The following is a 6,306-nucleotide window of genomic DNA, read 5'->3' as shown; positions in this document are numbered from 1 at the left end:
ATTTATCGAGCAAGCTACACAAGGACTCAAATGTGAGCTTCAAATATAAAAGTGTTTATCAAGTTTGATGCTATCTAACTACCATTATTCATCTTAAACCCGAGTCCACACTTGCTAAATCTCGCTCCCGAGCTATCAACGTCATCTCAGACTAGCTCCTGCCCCATCTATTGCAATGCATACATACAAAACAAAGCAACAGCCGGATAAACTCCGGTGAGAAATCATCTCAGTATAAGCAACATATAAAGCGTTAAATAAATCATAATGACTCTATTCAATCGACTCAACAAATAGAGTAAATAACGCTTCTTTCGATCGATCGGGAATTGATTCATACTTTTTCGTTGCCATCGAGATTCGTATCCGATCTTGACATGAATATTCATCTATCGAAATCATTTCAGATTTGAAAATAAGGTCGTCCTCCGACCTCGACATAGAATCAATTCGTATCATCATCGTATCAACATCATATCAACTCAAAATCAAAGATCCACTACCTTGGATGGATCGGCAACATAAAAATCAAATCGAAATAATAAATACGTATGTGGTTTTGGCGGGACAACTCAAGAAGAATCGATCTTGAGTTTCAAAATCTCTGACTCTCGATGTCGTCATTATACCTTTGTATTTATTCTGTTTTGAACGCTTCAAATCTGAAACATAACATCAAAACATTCATATCAATCTTCATTCTAGTCAATCATTCCAAATTCAGTTCAAAATCATCAATCTAACTTCATTCAAAATTATTTCAAACCTCAACTTCTTCTTATGCGGTACAACTCGGAGTCGTGAGTCGTTAGCCTTCAAAAGTAGTCTGAAACTGAGAAATAAATTGCTATATCGTCAATAACATCTAGAAGAATATCTTATCTCAGTTATAGGCTATCAAAATGGTCCAAAAACACAAATATATGGCGTAGCGATTAAAAATCGGTAACCGACGAAATATCGAATTCGAATCTAACTTATTTAACTTCATGAACGTGTGATATATCAGCATTATAACCTCATACACCAGCATATCAACACAATCAGCTGCTATAACTCTCTATATACATGATGGAAATCATAACAAGTTCATTCAAGAATCAATCTTCGATTCGTTTTTGATATCGGAATGTAAATACGTTGAATAACGTAAACATAACATCAATTCCTGATATCTATCAAATTTCAATCTTCAAAACTTGCTGAAGTAATTCAAAACTTACATCAAGTCGAAGTACTCATCGCAAGGATTCCAGAACACTTTTCGGAATTGAAATCGGACGATCGGATCAAAAGTTATGGGGTTTCAAAAATCAAAAATCAAAAGAAAGGAAGAGGATCTCGACCTCTGTTCTGAAAATTCTGAATTCCACATTTGGAATACACGTATCATGCTGATAAATCTGATTAAAAATCGGATATGTATTTCATATTTGCAATTTAACCCCTCAAGTCTTCATTAATTACAATTCAGTCCTCGGCCTTCGTTTTAATTCAATTTCAATCCAAAATAATTTAAGAATATTAGAATTTAAATCAAAACTCTAAATATTCCCAAATTAAATATACTCGGATTAAAATTAAATAAATTCGGATTAATTAAATCATCTTGGCCTTTTGCACTTTAGCCCTTCAAACTTCGATGTTTGCAAATCAGTCCCTGATCGGGTTGTATCTTCAAAATTAATCTTTTTTAATTCCCGAAACATGGAATTTAATCTTAAATTCCATAAATATACAAATCAAATATTTATTCTTTTAATTTAAGAATTCTCGAAATTTAATTCTCAAAATCCGTAAATTCTCAAATTAAATATTTTCGGCTCGAAAATTAAATCTATCATTTCCATAACTTCTCAAATAAATATTAGCCCATAATATGAAATTTAATTCTCAAATCCCATAATTAATAATTTAATATTTCTCGGCCTTACAATTCCTCCCCTCTAAGGAATGATTTCGTCCTCGAAATCGCATTCAATCGAACTATTCAATCTGATAGACTGAATGATTATCTGAAGTAATTCTCACTTCAATCATCCAACTCTGATCTTCGTATCTCATCTCTTCATTTCTTATCAGACTATTTCTTCGAATCTGCTTCTATTTTCTTGTACTTTAATTAACTGATAAGAATCCTTTCTGAGTGGTTTCTTTCCTCAATCAAGGATCTGTCGAATAATCGACTTAACTCAGAATCTTTTCAATATCTATCTCACCGGATTAAAGCACGTAGGAAGAATCGACTGATACTTTCTTCACATAGATACGTGGAACAAATAAGATCCATCATATCAAGCTGAAAAGAATAAATCGTTCAATCAAATTATCAATTCTATCTGACATCTCAGTCAGTGAAATTCAGCTTCAGTGACGACTTGTTTCTTTCTCCATATTATTCCATGCTCTGCATAGAACATATATCAAATCTGCACTGTCATTCTGTTCATCGCTTCAAAATCAGTATTCTCATTCATATTCTGAATATGTAAAACAACTCTGCTCTTTCTCAATTCTGAATTGAATAATGTTTCAATAATAACTCTTTCGCTTAACGAATCAGTTTCAGCTTCAAAAGTTATATCTATCATTCAATTACTAATTCTGTTTCTTCTTCTCTGTTTTCATTTCGTACAGATTCATCTTCAACATCTTTGTGTGTCTCAAATCAAATCTGATCTGATATCGACAAATCATGTCTGATCTGATGTCATATACTTAGGTAGTATCATTTCAACACAAAAAAATCGGATTTTTTTTCATCATATCATCATAGCATTATCTCAAAATCGACTCAATAGCTGTTACAGGAATTATAATCATCAAGTGGCAACACATAAATTCAATTAATACCGAATCAAGTATTAAAGTTCTGAGAATATTCTCAACATCTGGAAAATCAACTCTGATAATCCATCAATCGAAGAATGGTATAATGCAATCACATATAACCAACTCTCAGAACATCAATCAATCAATCGATGCCACATTCTGTCGAATAAATCTAAAGTCTTAATCCTGACAATAGATTTTAATCATTCCTGTAATTTCATCATATCTCTATCTTTTCAATAGCTATCTATTCATATCTATATCACATCTTATACAGCGTACCTATTAATCAGAGTATAATATGCTGTATTCACAGATTTCAAAGTATTCAGAGCTGTTGATAATCGGTATCATGTCAGGTAAAGTTCATTCTCGAAATTCGATTCATCTTCTCTGACTATTCGTCAATTCAAGATTAACATTTTGTACTTTCACATCCAAAAAGTACTCAGAGCCTTCTGTTCGTCTGTATTACAATTCACTAGTAAACCTAATGTCTCAATTTAAAACAATAATTCTTGGCTTACTGTGACATCTCGCACAATTCTGATCACGGGTCAGTGATTTATTCGTACAGACAGATAATCTTATTCAGTAACTTCAATCAATCTGATCATAACTACCACCTGTTTATCTCATCTATACTGCTTCATCATGGTAGTTTCGCAAAATATTCTTTCAAATCTTAATCTCGTATCAATTCTGGAGTTTCTAAACTGTCACTGAACTAATCTAGTCAATGATTTTCAACTTCATAAGAAACTCTATATGTTTAACTTCGAAAACGTACTAATTTTGTTACATCTGTTTACTTTATCTTTTGATAAAACAATTATTGAATGAATATTGAAGTCATTGTTGTGCAATTCTTCAAATTCTGATATTTCTTTTCGAAAATATCAGGCACAATCAGATAATCAGTCACAAACGAATTCATCCATTCTGATCTGAGGCTTCAATTCATATCTCAATCTGACATTCTTTACTGAATTCTCATCGTTTCAATTTACTTTCTGTGTTTCTTTCATCTTCTTGAACAGTTCTGGCTTACTTTCAATCGAAAATCATTCTGATTGATGATATATTCGTCTGAATATTCAAACCAGAATACACAGAAATCTGGAATCAATTCATCGGATGCCTATTCCATTCCTCATTTTTATCTCCAAATACCGACAATTCATATCATCTAACCCAAAATTATGGATCATATTCAAATTCTTCTATCAGTTACGAGCCAACAATCTTAAACTACGCTGAAATATCGTCAAAGGATCAATAATTCTCAAAATAAAAAGAAATAAATCAAGATTGAGAAAATCCCTCAATCAAGGTCATCCAAAATCAAATCTTCTGGATAACAGACTCTGCAAAGTGAAAACAACTCACTTGCATCACCCAACTCAGAATGAGTGAATCAACACAAGCTCTAAACGAAAGCAATGTGCCATGAGAGCCAATCAATATTCAATCATTTCAAGAATCATATTTCCAATTGATGTAATCGATTCAGCATAATCAAATAAAAGACTCAACTGTAACTGATTTTCATATCATCGTCTATCTTATAAACCTCAAAAAGTATTCAATTCATCAATTCATCAAGTCTCTATAAAATTCCAATTCACAACTTAAACGAAAGTCGAAATCTTACTGGAATATATATGTCATCTCTATTCATCGGCCTATCTATCAATGCTGATTTAGATCTTGAACATATCTAGTGCATCGAATATACTGATTTTGGAATATTTCTGTAATCCAACATCATATATCAAACCGAAATCACAGAATCTTAATTCTAAATCCCATATCATATCATCTTATCCATATGCACATTATGTTCTGGCTGATCTAATTCAATCGCTTCTTATAATCAATTTTCTAACAATCTGTAATAGGTTATTGCATCATCATCTATCATGCAACCTAACAGATATCTCAAATACGAACACAATCATATTCAATTTCAGTTCTTTGAAGCAAAATCATGTTCAGTCTCATTTCATCAATTCAGTAGTTCCATTCTTCAGTTCAATTCACAAAGTCTCTTTTCTGATACAGAGGTAAGATATAACACAGCTTCCAGCTATCATATATCTATTGCACCAATAACATAAACAGGTTAAAACAAAATAAATCTGTTACCTGCAATTTCATTCTCAGGTGCAATTTCATTCTGATCCTCTGTATGCTTCTGGAACCATTCTTCATTCAAATCATCTCAGAATCTGATTTACTTAGGACATCGCCTAATACATCTGCCTGAACTGTTTTTACACTGATCGTTAGGATATCTCCTCCCACAATGAGTGTAATAATCATTAGCATACTCTGCATTCAGAACCAGACTAATCTGTCTCAGTTCGCTATAATTAAAGAACTACTTCTAGACCGTTCATCTCATATCTGCTCTAAAATAGAAATTGTAGCTAAAGTTGTGATTATCTCACATACTATGGCATGTCTACAATTTCATTCTTTCTGCCTCATCATTCAAATTCAGTTCTCTTAGCCGTATTTATGTCTTTCATAAAATGTTTCAGTCGTCCACATTTATTCAGACATAATCCCCGAATCCAAGCCACCACTAACAATTCAATGTTGATCTTCTTCATCATCATCGTCAACAATTCAAAGAATTGTAGTAAACTTGAAAATCAATTAAGGCATTCTCCAAGATTCAAAATATTCAAAATATTCGACTTCTAATGGGTATATCTTTCTTTCTGATCATTTATATCTGTTGTGACAAAGAATCGTGAATCAAAATCTGCTCTGAGCACTTACCAACAAATAAATATACCTCAAGTCTGTCAGAATTTCTTCATCAAAATCTATCAGCTGATTGCTAGGTCTTGAAGTTGATAAACAGTCAATCTGATACGTTATTCATCGGTATCTTTCAGGTATCTGAACGACTGATCAAGTTCTTCAAGCCAACTTCTACCTGCAATATCATTTATTCATTCGCTGATATTCTGTTATGTTCAATCAGAGATACTTCTTTCAGCTGAGCAATACTGTTCTGTTCAGTCTGACCATACCATTCTGTTTAGTCTGGGGTGCTTACCTCACCCAAAGAACACTGTTTTCTTCGATTATGGGTGCTTACATCACCCAGGGAAAATCTTATAACAAAATCAGTAAGAAATTCAAAAATTTACAAATCAGTAAATCAAGCAGTTGAATTTTAACAATAGATCACGTTCACATGCAATTTATCAAATCATCGAATCATCAAATCAAGTAATGCACAATCATGCAATACTATAAATGCATGTGACTCAATCTACCCCGCTCAGTTTCTATCTCAGTCCAAGAAACTTACGCTCTGATACCACCTGTTGTGGGGACCTCGGGTTGCTAATCTCGTCTTGGGCAACTAATGATTAATTAAAAAATTAATCAAACAAATAAAGAATAATAAATCAAGAGCAGAATTTTTTTTTTTAAAAATCGAAGCCTCGCTCG

The sequence above is a fragment of the Henckelia pumila genome, chromosome 3 (genome assembly GCF_033568475.1).
Source record: "Henckelia pumila isolate YLH828 chromosome 3, ASM3356847v2, whole genome shotgun sequence".
In the NCBI taxonomy this organism is placed as follows: domain Eukaryota; kingdom Viridiplantae; phylum Streptophyta; class Magnoliopsida; order Lamiales; family Gesneriaceae; genus Henckelia; species Henckelia pumila.
The sequence above is the reverse complement of the archived record's forward strand: the minus strand, read 5'-3'. Positions refer to the sequence as shown.